General features: G+C 40.4%; 1 protein-coding gene across 3 annotated transcripts in view; it reads right to left on the bottom strand.

Moving 5' to 3' along the window:
* arid3c (AT rich interactive domain 3C (BRIGHT-like)) overlaps positions 1 to 24,062 on the bottom strand; it is a 170,901-nt gene that overhangs the window by 121,345 nt on the left and 25,494 nt on the right. For all 3 annotated transcript variants that reach the window (XM_048188243.1, XM_048188242.1, XM_048188244.1), the window contains one exon: positions 22,920 to 23,072. The gene's annotated coding sequence lies outside the window, so the exon portion shown is untranslated. The remainder of the gene's footprint in view (positions 1 to 22,919; positions 23,073 to 24,062) is intronic.

Raw genomic sequence — 24,062 nt, 5'->3', positions numbered from 1 at the left:
CATTACTCCCTATAGTGTACTGGGAACTCTTGTGAAAAGTACTGAGAATGAATCTCTTATTTACATCATGTCAGCACCTTACTGGCTTATAGTAAGTGTTTAGAATAGATCCATATTGATGGGATTTATTCTTTGGCTGTAATTGACCTCTGATTAGCTGTTGCTTTCATGCATTTAACAATGCTGCAAAAGAATGTCGTAAATGGAAATCTTTGATGCCAAAGGTAAGTCAAATGCTGTAATCATCACCCCTATTTTATATGATTAAAGTGCCTTTGTTGTAACAGAAATTAACAGTTTACTTTATGGGAACAATATGCAAATATAACCTTTATAATATAATAATCATGGTAACACTTTAGTATAGAGAATACATATAAACTATTAACTATGACTTTTTCCTCAATAAACTCCTAATTTACTGCATATTAATAGTTAGTAAGGTAGTTGTTAAGTTTTAGATATTGGGTATAAGAATGTAGAATAAGGTCATGTAGAATAAGACATTAATATGTGCTTAATAAATAGCCAATATTCTAGTAATATGCATGCTAATAAGCAACTAGTTAAAAATCCTAAATTAAAGTGTTACCATAATCATCATCATTATCTGAGAAATAGTGCACTATTGCTAAATACACAGCAGAAAAAAAAAAGATTTTCCTTCTCAATGCCTTCATTGTATGCAAGGGCGTAGATTTGGTTTCATCATTGGGGGGGTTGAACGTATGCTGCCTGTTTTTTATTAAAAATTAATAATCTGTTTTATGTGTAGCGTTACTGGATAATCTATCTATCTATCTATCTATCTATCTATCTATCTATCTATCTATCTATCTATCTATCTATCTATCTATCTATCATAACTTTATGAAATTTATGTATAATCATTCATCAAATTCTAACATAACTGAGTGATTCTAAAAAGAAAGAAATTATGTTAAATATTGAAACCGCCAGTAGGCGGCAGCGATTCGCTTTTTTATTGAGAGAGTCACTTAAATCGTTCATTCAGCCAATTCGTTCAAAAGTCAGATTAATTTAGGAAGAAAACAAACACCGATGTGAATACTTTTGTCATTGATCATTACAGACACTATTGAAAAATGAACTAACAAAACACACGGCTGTTTTGGTAACTGGTTACAGTTACACTGATAGTCATGGCTACATTGCAATGGATTAGCTAGCTAAAATATGAGTGTATTACACAACATTCTCATACCTCCTTCTCAGTACATGCTTTATTCTTTTTAATGGACCAGCGGTTTAATATAGTTGGCTGGGCAGCGGTTCTCTTCATTTTTGGTGATACCCGCGCTCTCTCATTCAAACAGTACAGCACTACTCGCGTTGTTTTGGTGAAAGAGCGACACGCATTGGTTGGGCGTTACCAATCGGTTCAATGGAGGGTGAGAATATTTTTGTCTAATTTATTATGACAAACTCATATTTGAATAGAAACAAAATTATTGTTACAAAATAAATGAATTCTACATATTTTTCATTTGATCTACTGTGATTTTCATATTGAAATATTGGGGGGGTTGTAACTGAAGCATTTGAATATTGGGGGGGTTACCTCCCCCCCATCCCCCCCACAAACTACGCCCCTGATTGTATGTCTTGTATAAAAACAGATTAACCTTAAAAAATGTTTTAACTCCAACAATGAGCCATTTGTCTTCAAAAATTATAATGTTTTTTTTTTTTTTTTTTACCAGCTGTTTATTCATAATTTAAATATAATTCGTTTGTGTTTCACCACATGTTTTTCATAACAATAACAATAATAATAATAATAGGGGAAAAAACATCTGTGACCATCATGTGATGAACAATCCTGCCTGGACTGTTTTGTTTTGAAACTGTCATTGTAATTTCAAAGTGAGCAGATGATGGTGCTGAGATAGCAGCCTATTAATATGCAATATTTAGAACAGCATGTCAAGATTCATTTTTGTTTATATGCTGATAAAAGTCTTCAGAAACAAATCACCAAATCTACGGAAAATGTGTACAGACTGCATAAAATGTACTTGTGTGATCTGGGACCCCCCAGTCAGACAAATCATAATATTTGTAAACAAAGATGTTTGCAACTCCACTGGGTAGACAACTATCACCCAGCAGCCAGTCTACACAGGAAAGAAGGGACAACAACTGGGAAATGTATAATAATCAGTGTTCTCTTTACATTGACTTTCCAATTCTAAAACGAAAAAGAGAAAAATTTTGTTTACTCTGTTGGGAATTGGCCCTTCAGTAAATGTACTGTAAATTGCTTTGGATAAAAAGTGTCTGCTGAATGAAGTGATGACAGGTATGTTGTTTATCGATCTGGGCTGCAAGAAAGAAGATATTTCAGCTGCATGTTCAAATCAGGGATGACAGTGCTGGAAGGCTCAGAATGGTCCATCAGTATTGACAGCGTCAGAACCCTGCATTGACAAGATTCAATTTTTCTTATAGAATGTGATTTCTGTGGTTGTACAAGCAGCCAATGGGAGATTAGGATAAACAGAGAAACGAAAATTAGCCATAATGGACACAGAGTTAAAATGTCATGAAACGTCAGCAAATAAGTTGGCACAACCTGAAGTTCAGTGTAAAACTTAATGATTTGATGTGAAAGATGTAGGAATAGCCATATGTATTTATTATGAAAGAGCAATAAAAGAGCTTAGAAACAAGCACAGATTAATAAAAGTTAAAAAGAAATTACATTTTCTGATTTTGTAGTACTCAAACTGTAACACAAGGAGCAAGCAATGGAGGTGAAGATGAGGATCTTTGTGCAATTTTTTTAGAAATACAAACAAATCAACAACCAGGATCATGGGGAGCAGGCATCCAGGTGAAAACAACTGACTGACAAAGGAACATGAGATCATGTTACAGCAGAGAATTTAAACAAAATGTGACAACATACTTTTTTTCTGAAAAAAAAGATCACATACAGACTGGAGTATGCGTTTTTTATGGACATATTTCACATACTCTAGTGCTCTACATATGAACCAGCACCATGTTATGTGCATATGTTTAATCACGTCTTCTTCAAATGAGATATGTGCAAATACGGACACTGATACAGCCGTACGTCTGATCATGAACACAATGACGTGAGGAATTATTCTGATACACAGAAGACAATGAAGACCGAAAAATCAAAGAACAATGGAAAAAAAAAAGTAACTATGCCTTTATTCTTTAGTGTTAAATTGATGCCTGTCATTAGTTAAGAGACGGTATTGCTTGTAAATGTAATGCAAATATTATTAGACTTTTAAATAGTATGTATAGTACTGTAAGTATGTCATATAGGGTTATATTTTTAAAGTGCATCAAGGTGCCCTCTGTTATCTGTATTTTTTTTACGTGGTCATGTGTCTGTATAATGAGTGTGGTTTGTGTTTTATTGGTTATTGTCTCCCCTTTTCTCTACTCTCCCACTTTTCCACAGCCTTACATGCCCATTTCTTGAGACTTTTTCAACTCAGAGCTGTGAACAACCAGGCTAAAACGGGGGGTGGGGTACTACTTACCTGTTCTCCAACGATTATCCCAGCGATTACTCCAGTGATTATCTCCAGCATCCACCTCTAGGCATGTATATCCAGCATGTATCTCCAGTGATTCCCTCTAGTGATCATTCTCCAGTGTCTTCCTCTCCCTTGTGTCTCCTGTTCTCACCTGCAAGTAACCAAACCATCATACCAGCTCAGATGAGGTGTGTGCGTTCCACCAGCAACCTGTCCATCCATTCATGATCTCATGAACCTGTAAGACAAGAAAAGTCATCATTATCAAGTTATATTCTGCTTCCAAAGTCTATTTGAACTGAAAACTTACCCATTATCTCCAATCTGCTCTGTGCTGTGAATGAAGCTCACCATATACTGCATTTCTCTGTGTCTGAGTTTATGTTCCGTAACAGAGACCGGACCACAACAGTTCTACAGCATCATGAGCTCAGCAGACCTGTTCCAGGAGATTGTGGATTCTCTTTGTCGAATTCTCACCACTTCAGTGTCTACCATCACTTCCGTCACCACCACCACTCCTTCACCGACAGTTGTTGCCAGTCCCATAGCCAAACCAGTACCTTACTCTGGCTCGGCAGAGGATTGCAATGGATTCCTCCTCCAGTGTTCATTGGCCCTGGAGATGTAGCAGCATCTCTATGCCTCTGATCGAGCAAAGATCACTTTCATCATTTCCCCACTGATGGAGTGAGCACTCCAATGGGCGGAAACCATCTGGGCGCAGGCTGGTACAGTTACACAATCCTTAGATTATTTTGTCAATCATTTTTGTGAAGTCTTTGGAAAGCCTGTGGGAGACACTTCAGTTGGTGAGCAACTTTATCATCTCCATTAAGGGAAAATGTCTATTAATGATTATGTGGCTACCAGCGGATGGAATGAGCGATTTCTACTGGCAGGGACTGGAAGTGTGGCTGCATCTCGCTGCATACAGTGATTCCATCAGCCTAGAACATTTCATCCAGCTGCCATCAGAGTTGCCAATCGTATGCAGTTGTGTCTCAAAGAACACCAGGGCCAGCAATCCTCCTACTACCATCGCCAGAGTCCATCAGCGCTCCAAACCAGGCATCGAACTAATGCAAATTGACAATACAGGACTAGCTCCAGCTAAGCAGCAGAGGAGGCTGACCAAAGGGCTATGTCGATATTGTGGTGCTGGTGGGCATGTCATCTCTGCATGCTCAGTTCCGCCTCTATTACCAGTGGTGAGTTTTGTACATACTCCTGCAGTCAATTTAAAGCCACTCACTGTAGTTATGCTTACTGCCTCTAACATCTCTATCTCAGTCCATGCCCTCCTCGATTCTGGGTCAGCCAGGAATTTAATCTCTGGAAGCCTCTGCCAGCTCATCCACCCAAGGATCACAACCAAAACCTCCTACAAAGTCCAATCGGTAACAAGAAAACCCCTGTGGAAGAAACATGTATGGTTCAGTGTTGGTCCCATCCACCTCCGTGTTGGCTAACTGCACGCTGAGTCACTCCATCTCCTGTTTTTGGAGCATTCCACTGCTGATTTGATTGTAGGGTGCCTGTGACTTGTGCAGCATGACTCCATCATCTCATGGCGGACAGGCAAAGTCCTGAAGACAGCTTTTGTGACATTGTACAGGCCACTATGAATATCTTGTGATGCCATATGGATTGGTCAACGCCCCCTCCGTATTCCAGAAATCCTGGTGCTTTGGGAGTTTCTCCATCTTTTGGAGATGTGGAGGTCCTTTTTGTGGAGGTCCTGAAATGCCTGAGTACATTCCACTTCTTCCTCAAATCTGAAAAATGCTCTTTCCATCAATCCTCAGTGCAGTTTCTTGGATACAACATCAGTGGCCAGGGCATCCAGATGGGCGAGGGGAAGGTGGGGGCCATAAGGAACTGGGCCACACCAACCACCATCAAAGAACTCCAGCATTTTTTAGGCTTTGACAGAGGCCTTTAACAGAGCACCACTCCTAATCCATCCAGATCCCAACAAACCATTCGTTGTGGAAGTGGATGCATCTACAACCAGGGTAGGAGCGGTGCTGTCTCAGCAGCAGGCGATTCCAGCCAGATTCCAACCATGCATTTTCTTCTCCAAGATTACAACATCGGCAACAAAGAGCTCCTTGCCATCAAGTTGGCCCTGGAAGAATCGAGGCATTGGTTGGAGGTTGCACAACATCCCTTAGCTGTGTTGACTGATCACAAGAATCGTGAATATTTAAGAGAAGCTAAAAGACTTAATCCCCACCAAGCACGGTGGGCTCTTTTTTTTTTTTTTTTTTTACCAGATTTAATTTCTCCATTTCTTATTGTCCAGGTACTATGAATGTTAAGGCTGACTCTCTTTCCTGTCTGCATGTTCCTGACGGTCTGTGAAGAACCTGACCCCATTCTGCCTACCAACCTGATCATGAGTCCCATCCAATGGTCTCCTGAGCCAGCCACCTCCTCCAACGCCTCCACTGCCACTCCGTCGGGCTGTCCACCAGAGCTTCAGTATGTTCCCAGAACATGAGTATGTGCCCAACATGGCCAGGGATGTGAGAAGGTTCATTCGAGGTTGCTCTGACTACCAACTAGCAAACTCCATCTGCTGCCCATTCCCAACTGGCTATGGTCAATGCACTGTCACGGATCTGCCATGCTCTCACCTCAGCCAATCACAGTGCACTCCATCACCAGAATACTAACCATGCACACCTGCACCTCATCTGCATCCTCATCAAGCCAGCCATAAATGCACACACCTCGACACAGCTCATTGTCCCGTCTCATTTTCACAAAGTGGACTACTTACCTGTTCTGTACTCCAGTGATTCCCTCCAAGTAACCAAACCATCATACTTACCAACTGAGACGAGGTGTGTGTGCGTTCCACCAGCAACCTGTCCATCCATCCATGACCTCCTGAACCTGTAAGACAAGCATTCATCATTACCAAGTTTATACTCTGCTTTCAAAGTCTATTTGAACTGCAAACTTACCTGTTATCTCCAGTCTGCTCTGTGCTGTGAATAAAGCTCACCATATACTGCATTTCTTAGTGTCTGTGTCTATATTCCGTAACAATCAGACACAATATAGTTACTTTGTCTTTTTTTGCTGTGAATGCAAATAGTTCCAAATGAAATCACAGCAGAATTCATTGTTGCGCGTCTCAAGGTGTCATGGGTAGCTGTGTAGTGATGGGATGCGTGACACAGAATGAACAAATAGATAATGTTTATGAACTCCAAAATATCAAAGTACACAACACAACTATGATAAAAAAATAAATAAAAAAAAACAGAACAAAGAACTGAAGAAAATCAGAATCAGAAACCATGACAACAGATTAATGAATGAGAACTGAGGCAAGACATTGACAAGGAAAACCATGGAAACAAAATTAAACAGAACATGATAATGAAACTACTAAACTCTACTCAAAACTCAAGTAACAAGGTAATATGCCATGGTAGTTTTACTGTACAAGTTTTGAACCAACCAGTTGAGTGAATGATTCAATGATTTACTCAGAAAAAAAAATTCACTCCTGAATGAATCAGAGTTTTGAAAGAACCAGATGAATTAATTATTTAAGGATTAACTTATAAACAGTCACCTGCTGAAACCTACTGGCATAACGATGTAATGAGCAAAAAGAGTCCACCACTCTTTCATAGACTGACAGTCTGTCTGGATTTTGCAATCATATAGCCTATATTTCCATTTCATATGCCAAGAAGTCCTATCATGAGGTTTGAGTTTGCGTGAAAATGATTATTTTATATTTACGTAGACTAGTTTATTTACTTAATGATTCATTTCTCCCCACAGATCCACATATCTTCATCTCAGACAGATGTGCCATAAAGACACCACTGTGTTTTACAGAGCAAAGAAGAGAGAAGAGTGTCTCTAAGCATTTCAATGGCTTTTAAAAGACACATTAGTCACTGCTTGCGTGAGCCTTTGTACAAATGTTATTGTGTGAACTATCAAAAGACTTGTTTTTCCACAAATATATCAATGCTAAAGGGAGGTGCTATTCCGTGAGATCCCTGGATGTTTCAAAATTCAAGACAACTGGGAATGCTCAGAAGTAAGTTGCAGTCAGGACAGCCTGTCATTTTCAGCGTTTGAGTTGGATTCACAAGAGCCGATTGAAAGATGGTTTCAGATGCAATGTGGTTCTAATTCACACAGCCTGGGTTTGGTCATGTCTGAGAATGGCCTTTATCACACACAGTATTCAAAGCCTTTGCATGCCAGACATGCCCTTCCAAATGTGCTCCAACAATTTCTTGGAGGACTGTGGGTAATTTTGATACCTTTAATCAACTGTGTTACAATTTAACCCTGTCTTGACTCTCTTGACTGATTTTATCAGCAATCTCAATACATGGACTTTAAAAAGATTTGGGCACAACCTTTTCTGACCTGTTCTAGTTCTTCATGGATGAAAGCAAAACCATATGTTTCTCACATTTCAACCTGGAGCTATTTCACTTTACAACAAATGTGCTAGACTAGTCCCACATAACCATATATATATATATATATATATATATATATATATATATATATACAGTATCTCACAGAAGTGAGTGTTTTTTTGTTTTTTTTTTTGTTTTTTGGTGAGAAGACAATTCTAGATTCAGGAGTGCACATGCAGAAGGACAAAGTTTGAGCACACACATGTAATATCTGAACGAGAGAGAGTGCGCGTCCAGTTTTTTTTTCCAGCATTTGTTGCACTCTCGTGTTACAATAATGCGCTCTCGACATTTGTCACTATAATAAAACAAATGAAACCGCCTTAAATGAACTATTAAAGTGAGAAGAAACTCATGTCTGAAAGTTGGAATCAATTTTTTTATTGGTTTATTGGGGGATGGCTATGCACCAAGCGTGCCACACTAGTCCTGAAAAGTGAAGCCAATGCGTCAAAGTGAAGCCAATGTGTCATAAACCCCGCCCTCTCCACAAAATGTAATGGGACACGAGACAAACTAAACAATCAATTTACACTTTAAAAATTTTTTTCCCAAAGACGGTTTCTGTCATTTCTGTCACTTTTTTTTTTTTACCTTGGTGTTAATTCAAGTGTTCATTCTTTAAATAAGTTTGTTTTTAGTTAGTTATTTGATGCTATAAAAACGGGGGTGAGACGTCATGATTGACAGCTGAGGTTGACAGCTTCTCTGATTGAAGTAGTCACTGAGGCGCCGACTGACTTTTTTTTGGATCTCCGCGGGGTGATTGGAGCTATAACTTTAATTTCTACATTTCCATAACTGTTTATTTCACACCGAAATAATGAGTTGTTCTGAGTTTGGGCAGGACCTTGATATCGTGGCTCCACTTCGTGCTCACTACTGCGCAGACTCAGGCTCCACGTTCACTATGCGCAGACTCGAGACGAAAGATGTCAGCGCCATATTGACACACTGGCGGCTTCAGTAATTACAATGGAAGAGAGTGAATGTGCCTCGTCCATATTTTTTTTACAGTCTATGCTATGCACATATAGCTTCATGACCCCAGCGAACGGATCTGTCTCGATGTAGACAAGACTGGCATCCAGTGTGGTGGATCCCCTGCTGTTGGTGATGAGTGGTGGCATCCCAAGCCCTGTGCTCTCACCGTTCCCAAGCCCAGTGGTCCCAGCACTCTCTATCCCCGTGGTCTTTCCCCTGTCCTTAGCGCTTCCAGTAATGACCACTGCCATTTTGCGTGTCTGAGCCGCAAGGTGGTGGCATCCGCCATGACCAGGGAGGCCAATTCTGATATCTCTTCGTCCTCTGTCAACTCTGTACGGACATGGAGACAGACTCTGAACTCCCTTTACCCCTTATTGGCTTTGCTATGGTCATGGCCTCTTTCTGTCATGGCCACCGAGGCTGCCCCCAAACTTTGTGTGCTCCTTGTTTCTGCTTCGCCATAGTCCCCTGACCCCCCTCACTGTCTTCTGTTCCGCTGTGGTGCCCAGATCTGCTGGCTTTTCCATGGTGATCTCCAGCTTTGCTGGCTCCTCTGTGGTGAGTTACAGTTATTTCCTCCTCATAGCCCTGGCCCTCCAACACTCCCCCGGTCCACCTCCGCTCCACCACCCACCTGGACTTTTGCTGTTGTTCGCTAGGGAGCCAATTAGTTCCCTGTGTAAATATAGCTCTTCTGTTTCCTTTGTTCCTCGTCAGTCAAAGTTTGCTATAGATGGGTGCGTGTCTCTTCTCCCTGTGCTCCCTTATTTCCGGTTCTTTTGTTTGTTGTTTTGCTTTGTTCAAATAAAACCCCTGCACCTAGATCCACATTACCACCCTGCATCTCTTTAGCACCTTCCTTGTTACAGAAATTACATCTTGTGTGTTTTTATATGGTTAAAAAAAAAAATGCCCTCATAAAGATAAAAAGGAAAATATGCAAAAAGGGCAAATGAAATTTAGCTAAAAGGTAAACATTGCACATAAATAAAATACTCAGTTTTTTTACTTTATCCTAAATGTACCCCACTCAAAATAGTTTTGTTTATTATTCTTATTAATAATAATAATAATAATAATAATAATAATAATGGTTTGATGAATTTGTTTATAATGATGTCATGTCAACAAGAAAAAAAAAAGTCAACAGGAATCAAAACCTGTAAAGAAGTTTGTTTGTTTGTTTAATCTGAGTGGCAATTCAGCATACAAAGAAGAGAGAAATCAAAATTGCTGTTAAATATTAAAGACTTTTACAAATTTAAATATTAAATAAGACAACGATTAATTTAGTAAAGGTAAAAATGTCAATCCACATCGTACATAGTACTGTTTTTTTTTTTTTTTTTTGTCTTTTGGCTACTGACATTGAGGTTAATTTGCACAAGTTGCAAGACAAATTTAAACCATCTTCATTCCCTCTTTTAAGAGGCCTAATTCTAACATTGTGTGCTGGACAGACACCAAAATATGACTAGGCTTGCTCAAAGTTTAAACGCAATCTATATTGCTACTTTGCTGAAGTTGTATAGTAATGAAAACATTTAAGCCTTATGTATTTGTTCATGGAGGTGCGCTAATTTGGACCATGCTGGCCAATATGTTTCCATTTTCAGTACAGCTAGACAGCACAGTTAAAACAGAGAATTCCAGAAAAACCATAACAGGTGTATTTGTAGAGGCAAACCTGCCTATCATCTTATTTCCACAGGGATGTGTGGCCCAGATTTTTCCAGCCTTCTTCATCATGGTCCACACGCAAAAGTCAAATCCTCTTATATCAAAAAGGTTCTCGAGAGTAGTAAAATGAGAGGTCAGACACCCAGCCTGATATCTGAGAGTCTGCCTACTGGCTTCCAAGATTAGCCGCCCATTAACTGGCACACGGATCCCTTAAGGCCAAATATGTCAGTTCAGATTTCATTTTTCCTTTTGACAGCACTTTAATCTTCACTTTTAAGCATACTGCAGCATTTTTACAAGGGCTGCTTGGAAACACATTTATTTGCACTTTTAATAAAACAAATCAGAGGTGGAAATTCAAACTTTGATTTTAAAACAATGTAAAATTATTTTATTGGCTATGAGTTGACCAAACATTGTTATTGTCGCAACACTCTTGTGAGCTTTTTTGTCCAAATGACCTTTCAATAGGAAGGAATGCAAAACTTCCTTTGACTGACAGAAATAGGCACTACTTTCTGCCCTGAAGCTAAACTATGCCAACCTCAAATTCCCGTTTGATTGCGTACAGGTGCCAGAGTCTCTGGCCCGGGAGCCATCCTGCCTTAACATGATCAGAACCAGAGGATCAAAGATCAGAGATAAAAGCGTTTGTTGGAAGTCGCTGCACGATTGCAACAAACAATCCCCCCGGTGCCCCTTAAAATCATCAAGCCTGGTGCAATCAATTAAAACTTGGGCACAACATTTCTGTACTTCTTCTTATGACTTCTGATATATATATATATATATATATATATATATGTATATATATATATATATATATATATATATATATATATATATATATATATATATATATATATATATATATATATATATATATATATATATATATATATATATTTTAAAGCCACAAAATCAACGGAGCTGCCAATGACACACACACACACATACACACACACACACAAAAAAAATCTGAAGGCCCCGTTTCACTGGAACTAAAATGATCATGGTGAACGCTAATTGGAAAATTATCAGCATGATGTTTGGTTGCCCCCAGCTGGGTGGCTCATTGTGGGTTTCGGATCAGGTGTGTTGTGAGGACACCCAAGCGGGGTGAGAGGTTTAAACCGACATTTCAATTTTAGTGTTTGTCGGCTGTGTGTGTTATGTATAGGAAACGCATCATTAAGAATACCATTACCACAGATTACCGTTAAAGACCATCTAGAGACTGTTTATTTTCCATCATAAATCACAATGCAATTCACTTCAGTTCATTTCAAGCTTTTCGTTAATTGAGAAGTCTGGCTGAGGTTCCAAACGTTGAAGTCTGCTAAAACACAGCCAGGTTTCTCACTTGATCTCCCTTACAAGTGCTTTCCTCTTGACGTGCTAAGCCAAGCATGGCTAAAACCTGAATAAACAATCTTCCATCCAGTTAATCATTTAAGCCAAGAGCAGGGAAATGAGCAATATAAGGGGATTAATTGTATGGATTAATGAGATATAATTGCACCACTTAAAGCTGATCAGATATTCCAGACAGGGGGAAAAAAATTCTTCTGCCAGCCATCTGAGAGTAACCACAAAATGCGTAAGCAGACTCATGTGTCCCCTGTCTATACCACATTGACCTCACAGTATCAGTTCAATATTTACACAAATTCATCACAAAGGAAAACCCCCAGGGTATGGCTGGGGGTTTTCCTTGATTTTTTCAGAACGGTTGGCTAATTCGCGATTTAAAAAAAAAAAAAAAATTTAATGTTTAACTAGTCAGCTTAAAAACTTCAAGTAACATTGTCTTTATTAAATATCTGGTTAAAAAAGTTCTATTCCAAGTGCACCACACCTGAAGTGATCAACATGCTGTAAATATAAAACAAATGACTTAACTGTTAAATATCTGTGCAGAAAATATGCATTAAATATGAACGCAAATGTTGTACAAATTTATCTTAAACATATCCTATATACTCATAAATAATTTAAAATAAGAAAAATGCTAAATATTTCTTAGCCAACTACACAACTAAATAACACTAGTAATAGGCTATTATTAACAGCAAATGCTTTGTAAAAACAAAAAAATAACAGCAGCTTTCAGCCTGTCACAATCATGCAAACATGAAATATCAAACATACAGTAGTAGTTCTTTACAGGTTTTTCCTGTTGTTTTTATGTTTGGCAGAAGTGTTTGGTTGTTGCACTTGTGTCTTGTGTCTTTTGCAGCATCTCACCCTTGAAACAGCATTCTGAAATCGTGGCGGTCAAGTTAAAAAAAGTTCAACTTGCATTTAATAACTTTGCTTTTTTTTCCATTCCACTGCCTGTGTCTCCGCTTTAGGGGCCGTTCACATATTGCGTCTAAAAACACGTGGAAAGCATGTGACATGTGAACAGCCCCAAACACAGTGTATTCCTTCAGATTAATGCCGTGTTGAAGCAAAGGTCTCTGCCGATTGTAATGAACTGCGTATGTGTGTGATGAGATAAGGTCCTAGCAGATAGATAGAACTGTAAAATGCTCACTGCTGTTCACCATGCGAGAATGACTGAAAAAAGTCAGGAATCGATAAACAGAATCAAAATGCGCGCATCGTTTCAAATACCCGGTTCTTTGAAATTTGGAACCGGTTCTAAAATGGAACCGGTTCTTGATACCCAACCCTAGCCCTACCACAGGGTGAGGCACAGTCCACCTCAGATGTATGTACATCAGAGCAAAGCCCTAATTGCCATTTTGCCATCTCAAGGGCACAGTTTTTCTAGTTGTATTTCATTCTTTTGTACAATCACTGAGCAGTTCTGTAATCTGTGGGGGATATATGTTGGGGAGTACCAGCTGGCAATTAAAATCCTCTTCATGCAGTTCTTTCTGCATGATTTGGATGGTGATATTAATTGTGTTTAAAATAAAGGTTCCCTTTCAAAGTGAAATTTCATTCATGAGTACTGTGTTATCTGTTTGGGAGCAGAGCACTCGCGTTCAGCTCTCGAGGGGGCTTTATGCACTCACTGTGACAAGTTCTCAGTTATAAAGCTCCACTCACACTTGGCCCTCTTCTTGAGAGATGAGGGACAAGTGTCTGCACCCTGCAATTCAGGCCCTGCTGCTGCCGAGGCTCTCTTGCCAGCTCCGGTGATGTGCTGGATCCAGAAGCTGGATCATCTGGATCTTCACAGTGAGGTGGAGAAGTCTTGGAAGAATCCATATGTGAAGATACGCCCTGTAGAAGAGATGGTAGCTAGACATCTCCCACAGAGTGAGGTATCCTCATTGAAGGATACAGTCTTGCTGACAAAGCCGTGCCAGACCACCTTGTGGCTTGTTGGTAAGGTGTATGTGGCAGCAGGTCAGGCTGGTGGTGTCCAGAATATGATGGCGGTTTTGCAGGCATTCCAGGCTGACCCGCTCAAGGACTTGGACCAGAGGCAGGGATTGTCTGTTGAGGCAGTTGCTGAACTGTGCCACACCACAGATTTAGTCCTCTGTGCAACCCATTCCAATGGCGGCAATGATGATCATGAAGAGGCAATAAGAAAACTTTCCTCCTTGATGCTCCGATCTCACCCTCTGGACTCTTCAGTGCCTCCGTTGAGACAGTGGTGGCAAGATTCAGAGAGGCAAGGGCGCAGTCAGCAACATCCAGGAAGTCCGACCCCTTCTTTATTATCTTTCCTTTATCATAGCTAGCTGGTAAAAATAATATTGAAGAAGGGATTAAATAATGATCCTTTGTTTTTTTTGGAACTTTTCCCTCCACTGAGCAGCCGACCGTAAATCCTAGGGATTGGTAAGACAATGTGGTAGAAAAGAGAAATTACCATTTCTCATCAGTTCCCCTTTAGCTTATTGGCTGAGAGGTGGCATGAAGATTGTCATATTTATAGAATGTGGGGACTTCACTATACAGACCCACATCATCATTCGTGGCCCCTCATTCGAGGGGGGTGTTGAACTTAATACAATTCCTTGTTGACTCATGGTATTTAGGCTTGGAGATTGGAGCAGGTTATCGCCTTTGAAACAAGAAGCAGAAACCACTCTCTCTGTCACGTTTTTTTTATTCAGTGAGAACACTGCTTATTTATGTTATGCACTGCTTTATTTTTATTTCTAAGGATGTCCTGCTCCCATCACCTGTCCCTCCAAGTTATGGACTGACATTTATCAGTGGGTCTGTGAGTTGGAGGACTGATGGAGCAGAGTTAGATTGCCTCTCTTGCTGCCTAGGTCAGTCAGTCAGTTCGAGTTTTAAGTAGGGTTAAACGCTTCGCTCTAGATAGGTACCTGCTTATGGTTGATGTAACATAATTTTGGTTGGCAGTCCACAAACCATCCCTCTGTCTCGTTTACCTCCTTCCCAACTATTTGGGGTTTGAAGTAGGGAATATGCTCCCCTTTGGATGGGTGCTCTCAATAGACCTCTTCTAGTATGATCAGTGCATAGAAGGGCTGAGGGTAGAGGTGGATCTTCTGAAAGTCTGCCGCTGCTTCCTAAAGGTGATGATACATGCCATGTTTGAGCTCTCCTCAGGATGGCCACTGCTATTTACATGAGCAGATGACAGCTCTCTATCAAGACAGCAATAGTCCTGAGTCAAACCACTCAAGCTATTGATAAAGCTGGGGGGAAGCATTTAAATAATCCTATGAATGCATATAAAAAATGCATAATCTAATGGAATTAATCGAATCACATTGAATTTTAATTTGAATAGTCTTGAATCGTTCTGAATTTGCAAAAAATCATTCTTGAATCAATTGAAAACCTATGAATTGTGAATAGAATCGATTCGCTGTCCAAAGATTTCAGATTCATAGTCCTATTACCAAGCCGTTAGTCTCACGTAGCCAGACCTTCAGACTGACGACAGAAGGTCTGGACTCTTTTGCAGTTTTCATTGGGCAAGGACCGCCCAAGAGGACGTCTGACTGACACGTAACGCAACCAATCACAGTTTGTTTTGTTCCGTGTCATGTTTAGGGGCGTGAAAATGTAAAGTCGATGTCCCTACAATAACAGACTGTGTATCTAATAAATTATTAATTCAAGAATGTTATGCAAGTTTACTGCAACAGTGGAGCCGCAAACTTCACATACTTTTGAAAATCCAGCATTTAGCTGATCCTGGTAAGTGCTCATTTTCACAGCTGTAAACACGACAGCGTTCTTCTTCCACAAGGGAGTTTGGCATCACAGCATTTGTTTCCAGGCTGACCGTTAAAGAATGTGAGACACACTTCTCCTGGACATCCTGTAGAATTCAACCAACCAGATGACAACTTCAAAAATCCTGAAGCGTTTCCAGTTAAGTGTGCCATATGCATCACACGTTCAGCTAACGTTTCGTGGGTGTGACGTCTGAGGCTGAGTCTACCGAGCCGTTAACAAAGCACACTGGAGCATAGCTAAGGCTATGTTGTGTATTCCCCTTATAGCTCTGCTCTTGGGGCTCTAGGCTAAAGCCTGTCCTGTAACAGGGAGTAAGGATGGACTAGCCTGAACTTCCCTCATTTGAGGTAAGCATTACTGTAACACGGTTCATAGATGTGGGAAGAAGGAGGCGGGAACCGGCGAACGTTCAACAAAAGTTTAATTCAAAATAAACAAAGAACAAAACGAAAGTAATGCCACACAAACATAATAAAACATAAAATAAAGTCCAGGCCTGGTCCTCTCTCGTCCTCCACGGTCGTCGCTCCTCCTTTTATGCTCCCGGAGCTCCTCCGTGAGAGACTCAAGGCCGGTGCGCCTCCCAGGTGATGCTTGTTATCGCTTGCGTCACCGGCCTAGCGCCGTTCCCTCACGGCTCTCGCCCGCCCTGGTCGCCACATACCCCCATCCACCCTCGCAGGCCTGGGGGTACTCCCGAGACTGCGCTCTACTCCCCCCCGGGGCCTGTCTCGGCGGCCGCAGCACCTGGGGGTAAGGACAGACGAGACGAGAGAAAGGAGACGGAAGCAAGGGGAGCGACAGGACGAGAGAGGGGAGAGAGGAAAAAGAGAAAAAAAATTCTTGGTCCGGTTCCCAGACACACTGCCGCCCGGTCCTCAGCCAGCCGGGAGGCTCTTCCTCGCGGTGCCATGCGGTGGCACTGGACGCTCGGTGGACGGCCCGATCCTCGACCGCCTCCTGGCGGCCGACGATGGCTCCTCCGACTGAGGGCAGCCGGCAGCGAGTCCCCCGTCCCCTGCTCCTCCCCTTCATGGCGGACGGCAGCAGGCTCCGGCCCACGGCGGACGGCGGCGACTCCTCCGCTCCCTCCAGGTCCAGGACGGCAGCCACCCCACCTCGTCCCAGGAGCACGGCATCCGGGTCTCCGTCCCACCTGTCACTAAGCTCCAGCACCACCCCCTCGGGCAGCCTCTTGCGGTCTTCCCACTCCCGCGCTGCCCGAACTCCGCAGCACCGCAATCCCCCTCAGCAGCGAGGGCTCTCCGACAGCATGTCCCTCCTTCCTCCCGGGTTTCGGCACCAATGTAACGTGGTTCATAGATGTGGGAAGGAGGCGGGAACCGGCGAACATTCAACAAAACTTTAATTCAAAATAAACAAAGAACAAAACGAAAGTAATGCCGGCAGACCCTCGCGGACGTCTGCCGGCCACACAAACATAATAAAACGTAAAATAAAGTCCAGGCCTGGTCCTCTCTCGTCCTTCACTGTAGTCGCTCCTCCTTTTATGCTCCCGGAGCTCCTCCGTGAGGGACTCAAGGCCGGTGCGCCTCCCAGGTGAAGCTCATTAACACTCGCGCCACCGGCCTCGCGCCGTTCCCTCACGGCTCTCGCCTGCCCTGGTCGCCACAATTACATGGAGCATACAAGCTTTTCGGTTTTTACCTAGCACCTGTGGACTCTGGCTTTAGGGAGCAGGGCCACTGTCCAACTTTTTCCATAAGTTGCATAGGATGGACCCTTGGATATTAATGTGCTTTTGTTTTTATGTAAACAGATATGTATAGGCTGCACATCATTGAAAACACTAAAGGTACTCATTAATGTTATTCATAAGTGAAAAATAGTTATGTTTTGCATTTTTCAGAGCGATTTCTGTCTTCCGGTTTGAAAAGCTGAGTCAGAGCAACGTCACAAAATCTGACGTAATTGTGTACTTTCGGCCCAAGTATGGACATGGTCGAATATGCTGACGTAGACCGTTTCGAGCGATTCTCGACATATATTCATGACATAAAGCTCATTTAATCCAATCACTGTGCTGTAGTATGCATAAGATTATAATTGCGTATTATGCATGAGGAAGTATCACTTTTCTCGCCTCGGTCTCTTGTCATTCAGAGACATATCGTTGGTGTTCGTTTCCTCAGTGCTACAACACAATGTGTTTTCCTGAGACGCGACCAGAGCAGAGGTTTGTGTGCATGTGGATTGTTTTGCTGTAATCTACCAGCACAAATGGAAAATGTTTGCATGAGATCGCATTACAGCAGAGAATTCAAATGTCACAAAAGTGCGGCTCATTCACCTCTGCCTGCTCTAGACGCGTTCAAACACATGAGCCGTGTGCATGTTTCCCTCAGCACAGCAGCATGTGTTGTTTGTATTTTGCTCGCGATGCGGTCAGAACTGGAGTTTGAATACAAACACATGAAAAATACGACTGTTATGCTATACACGCGGACCACGCATATGATCGGTTTCAGCGCGGAGCTTCGCGTAGTGTTTAACAACACTAGCCACGTGGCACATAGCTCATACAGAATAAAGTATCTGTGTTTAAAATTTTTATTTCACACATTCTCCTGCACCAAACATTAACCAGCACGGTGTAGTTATGCACACATATTTCATCAATTCTTCTTCAAATGAATTATATGTGCAAACTGGACACTGATACAGTGGTCTGAATGCGACGACACGATTATTCTAAGACAAAAGACTGAATTTGAGACTGCAGTGCTCGTAAACGTAATCAAAGTAGCCTATTATTAACCCTATTAAATAATCTTTCGCATTTCTCCCTTGTGCTTGGGAGTTGTTGTCATTTTCTCCATGCTCATATATTAATATTCATTATTCTGTATAATGAGTGTGTTCTGTGTCTCTGCTTCATTGGTTGTTCTCTCCCCTCTTCTCCCCCACTACACGCCTATTTTAACAGGGTTTTTTGAGCTTTGAGGTGTGAACGCCCAGGATAAAACCTTCATGACCCTTTAAGTGCTAGGCCCAATCTGTTTGTGCACAGGCATTTCTTCAGCATGGCTTAGTGGGTATTGCATTCCCCATAGCGTCAACACAAAGATTTCTTATATGTCCTATGTAGGATGGCTAATGTTACAGTGTCCAAATCATGCATATCTTTGGATTGTAGGGGGGAAACCGGAGAACCAGAGGAAACCCACACCAAAACAAGGTGAACATGCAAACACCACACCTCCTGGCTCACCCGGGACTCAAACTCAAACAGTTTAGCTGTGAGGTGACTGTGTACACGCCGATCCACATTTCTTGCAACAAAAACAATATTTTTTTGCAAACATTATAAAAATAGCATTACCTTAGTATTACCTTAGTATAGGGGTATTTACTGATCGGACAGCAAATCTGTTCACATAACAAGCAATGTACCAAAATTGTAGTAAATTGTCATTATTAATATGAATATTAATGTTTAATTTTCCATAACTTTGTGAATGAAAGAGACATTCTGAATGGGCACACATGTTGTAAATGTCTTACTTGTGGGGAAAAATGCAGAAAAGGTAGCAGAAAATGCAGAAAAGCTAGCAAGCTAAACCTAAACCTATCTCTCTAAACCACTTTGAACTAAGCATTTAGATCTGTCAGTTTGTGGATTAATTCTGTTCATCACATCTAATTAATCTCTTGAAAATGCAATAAAACATTCTTAATAACAGTCCTTCAGGATGTATTACCATCTGCTATGTCCCATTCACTGCATAACAAATCAAGATGACATATAGACCTCTGAAATGTTAAAATATGAAGAAGCTACAGAAGCAGCGAATGTAATTGCTCCACAGATGTTTCCAAGTTGATGACAAATAATCTTTGAACAAATATTTCCACATCTGGTTTAAGCTGATACAATTGCAAACAGTATAACATGTACTTGTGTGAACATTGTGAACATATTAGCTCAGTATATTTTAGCATGCAATGCTTCCAAGTCTTTTTCCATTGTATTTGCGTGCGTTGGTTGATAGACAGATTACATAAAGATGTTGAAGAGCTCTGGCTTCTCAGCAAGTTTTTTGCTCTGGAAAAAGTTGTTATATATCATATATCGATATCGATATCTATTATTTATTTTATTTTATAATCACTAAGAATTGTCAAAGCTGACAAAATCCAGATCACCTGAAATATTGTGGGTATTACTGAACAAAAAATACCATGGAGATCTTTCAAGATCTTTCAGGCAGGGATCGTGACGGAGGAGGCTGAACAGAAGAAAGTCTTTTACAAGCAGTTCCTGCTGCTGCAGCGTCTTTGTGACGGGAAACTCTGTCTTTTCATGCTGAAAAAAGGAGACTGTACACACTGAATCTCTTTGAAAAGCACCTGTAGTGGCCAGACATATTTCCTCCCACAGCTGTGACATTTGTACAGATGTGAAAGCAAAAGAAAAGGCAAAAATACACAGTCTCCTGGCCCTCATCATGCCATAATAAATTCCAGGACCTATTCCACCACACCTTTCATATAGATACCGCTGGATACTGTTATAAGGTATCTGTTTGACTGAAGCCAAAAAACAGAAACTGGAAAAACTACAGAGTTATTGAAAGCACTACCCATATGATGGGTAGTGCATGCAATTCACATACTGTAATTTGCTTTGTAAACATGACAAAAGATTTTGTACCTTGCAGCTAGGAACACTATTAAGACAGAATTGCTCTTTATGACTCTGACAATGTAATTAGTTCAGAACAATTTAATTGTCAAATGAAAAACCAGCACATGCGGGACATTTCTCCATTTACAATTTTGCATTTGAATAAACTATTTAACCAGCTTCAATTATGTTTGACTGTTCTAACCCTGAAACGAGAGCCAAATTTTATCTTTCACTGCACATTCTCAAGGGAGTTGTGGTGTCATCAGTATACCACCACATAGCTCTGTATTGTGTTGTGAAATGCGTGGGCACTTTCATAACCATCCAAAATTATGGAAGATACATGCAATAGACCTCAAAGGGTGTTCATAAAGCACATTCAGTGACCCCAAAAAGTATCTGGACACATTTGAACACTTAAGTCACATTTTAAAATGTCTTAATGTCATTGCATTATATATATATTTCATACAGTACATGATATTGCATAAATGCATACACTACCGGTCAAAAGTTTTTGAACGGTAAGATTTTTTAATGATTTTAAAAGAAATCTCTTCTGCTCACCAACGCTTCTTTTATTTGATCCAAAATACAGCAAAAACAACAATTTAAAATACAGCAATTTAAAATACTGTGTGTGTGTGTGTGTGTGTGTGTGCACGTGTTTTTGTGATTTATGGGGACACAAATTTGTGTAATGGCATGGGTATTACACTGGTATTACAACGTAAACATGAAATATGAGGACATTTCATGAGTCCTCGTATCCTCATATTTAAAATAGCTTTAAAAACATCCTAAACCATGTTTTATTAAAAATGTAAAAATAGGTTTCGGAGTAGGGGTAGTGTAGGAGGGATAGAATGTACAGTTTGTACAGTATAAAAACCATGTCCTCACTAAGATAGCAAAACAAACCTGTGTGCGTGTGTGTGCAATGCAAAGACATTGTGTTGCTTAAGTGTCTAAATATTTTTTAGGGGCCACAGTATTTATGTGTGATACAACTAAGCATAAATGTCCAATAAAATGCAAATGATTGTAGTTGACAGAAAAAAAACAATGCGTAATGTCGGTTCAAGTTTAACGGCATGTGTCACCTTGATTTATTGGAAACTGTTAATGTTTTAGGAGAAACTTTTGTAACTTCTAGAGAGAAAAAAGATTTGGACAGGGAATTTTCCCACATGATGTTCTCACATTTATAATGTCAACACATGCACAGGGCAGTTCACTTCCTTGCACTTAGAGGCAAAGTGTAGGGATGAGGAAACGGAAAAAAGAGTTCCATTCAGACGTCTTATCTCAATTGTTTCCTGAAAACAGGTTAGAGGACCAATCAGTGTAGAGCTGGGGAGTCAGGTTGTTGCTGTCTAAATAGGAAGCGCTGTAAATTGCCAAAACACCAAGGACTTGCAGGCCTGAGACAGCAGACTTTAAGGTCCATATTTCCTCTTTATTCCTGTTTAACAAGCCAGCAATCCATCAACTCTATCTCAAGCTCTCTTCCTTTAGCAAGTTTTGTGTTTGCTTACAACAAGAAGTAATTTATCAGTTAAACTTCAATCCAAGCCCAAGATAAACATGAATTGTTTTGGATTTATTTATATTTATTTGCATTTGATAAGAAAATACAATGTGATAAAATGTTCATCAGTTCATGAGCATCTCTATGCACATACATAGCACCTCTATGCACATGCACAGCGCATCTGACTATTGCCTGCCCATATGTGTGGATTTGACAGTACTAAATCAGTTTGACCACTAGGTGGCAACACACATTGTTCTTCCCTTGCATAAGAACTAGTTGAATGCAAGAGATGGAAAAGAAGCATATTCTTGGCTTTACGACACATCGCTAATTTCATCATCTTTTCTGCTAAATTTTGTGGGCAAAAAATATCCATTAATAGTCAATAGTATAGCGGAGCTCAAACAGAAGTCATAAGCCAAGCATCATTTTGTAAGTTAACGTGGCGAATACAAGTGACCAACTAGAACCAGTTGAAAAATCTGCACAATGTGACCACACCTTGTCACGCCATATTCAGTTCTGTAAAACAGTGATGGCACCATAGAAAGCATGATAGTCTATCCCCTTCTAAATTATGATTAACAGTGACTGGATCTGACTTCTCAATTGGTGAAAGAATTTATTTGCCTTGTGTGAAGTGTGATATGAAACCTTATATAATTTCTAAGAAAATGTCATAACTGAGATTTCTGGATTTCAAAAGAACTCAGCAGTCGTTTAGCCATGGGACATTGCATGTGACATTAGCAGGGTTCTTGTGTCCTGCAGGTTTATGGACTGATGCCAGCGCTCGTGTTTAATTTACAACCTCTAACAGCTTTTAACACAGACAGCCAGACTCAAGCACCTAAACTCACCTCCAGAATTAATGCATCTCTGAGAGCTCTCCAACCTTTAGAGCCATAAGCACTTCCAGGAAAAGGTGGTAATTGCAGAAGGTGCTGAAATCCGCTTTCACCTCTCTTGCTTACAGAAAGTGTCACAGCTCTCTAAATCTTCCCATTTACATTCTGTAAAGCAAAAAAAGAAAAAAAAAATGGTGACAGATTTATGAAAAAGGGGGTACAGGTGTGAAAGATTGCTGACATATATGTTAACAGCATTTTCTGAGATCGTTCTGTCTCTGCTTTACTGTATGTGTCCTCCCACATAACACCATAATGTACACGCTTGTATGCTGCTTTGGTGTAAATGTTGAGAGAACTTGATTTACTGAAGGTTATTTCAAATTATAATGATTTTATTGCTCGAAACTAGTGGAAGAAACAGAACAGTGAGAGAATTATTGAAATATTTTTCATATTTTCATGGCTTGCATCAGTTGTTTAATTAGATCTTAGCAATGATCCATCCATCCATCCATCCATCCATCCATCAACAGTAGCCTTATGACCCTTGAGATGATGAGTGCAGCTAAGTGTGCTGAATAGAATAAAACATGCCATATGATTTTCCATAAGAACATCAGAGAGGCTCTGTGTAATTATACATCTTGCTGATTAGAGCAATATCCTCAGCCGAATCCCTTTTTTATATTTTTAGTCTAGGTTTAAGCCTTGTCCCAGACTAAAATGCATGTTTGAGCTATTTTATCTTAAAACATATCTTTGACATTTGACATATCCCAAAAAGGTAACACTTTACTTGAAGGGGTGTGCATAATACTGACATCACACCTTCATAATCATGACATGACACATGTCATGAATATGAAGGAGGTTTTATGAATGTTTATGACAACTGTCATTAAGTGTCATTCGCTCAATTATGTAATTTTTAATGCAAAGATGACATTGTTTGAGATGTCCGAGTTATGACAACTTGACATAAACCAATACATCATAACCTGTCAATGTCTTTGTCATGACAACTTGACATCATTTAGCTTTATGGGTTAACATTACATTAAACTGTCATGTCGTTGGTTTTGACATTGGCTGTCATGAGGCCATTATAATAGTGTCATAAATATGTATCTTGAGCTCAAGTACAGTGGTACA

This window comes from Megalobrama amblycephala, linkage group LG4 (assembly GCF_018812025.1).
Source record: "Megalobrama amblycephala isolate DHTTF-2021 linkage group LG4, ASM1881202v1, whole genome shotgun sequence".
Classification (NCBI taxonomy): domain Eukaryota; kingdom Metazoa; phylum Chordata; class Actinopteri; order Cypriniformes; family Xenocyprididae; genus Megalobrama; species Megalobrama amblycephala.
This window is presented reverse-complemented; position numbering and strand designations above follow the sequence as displayed.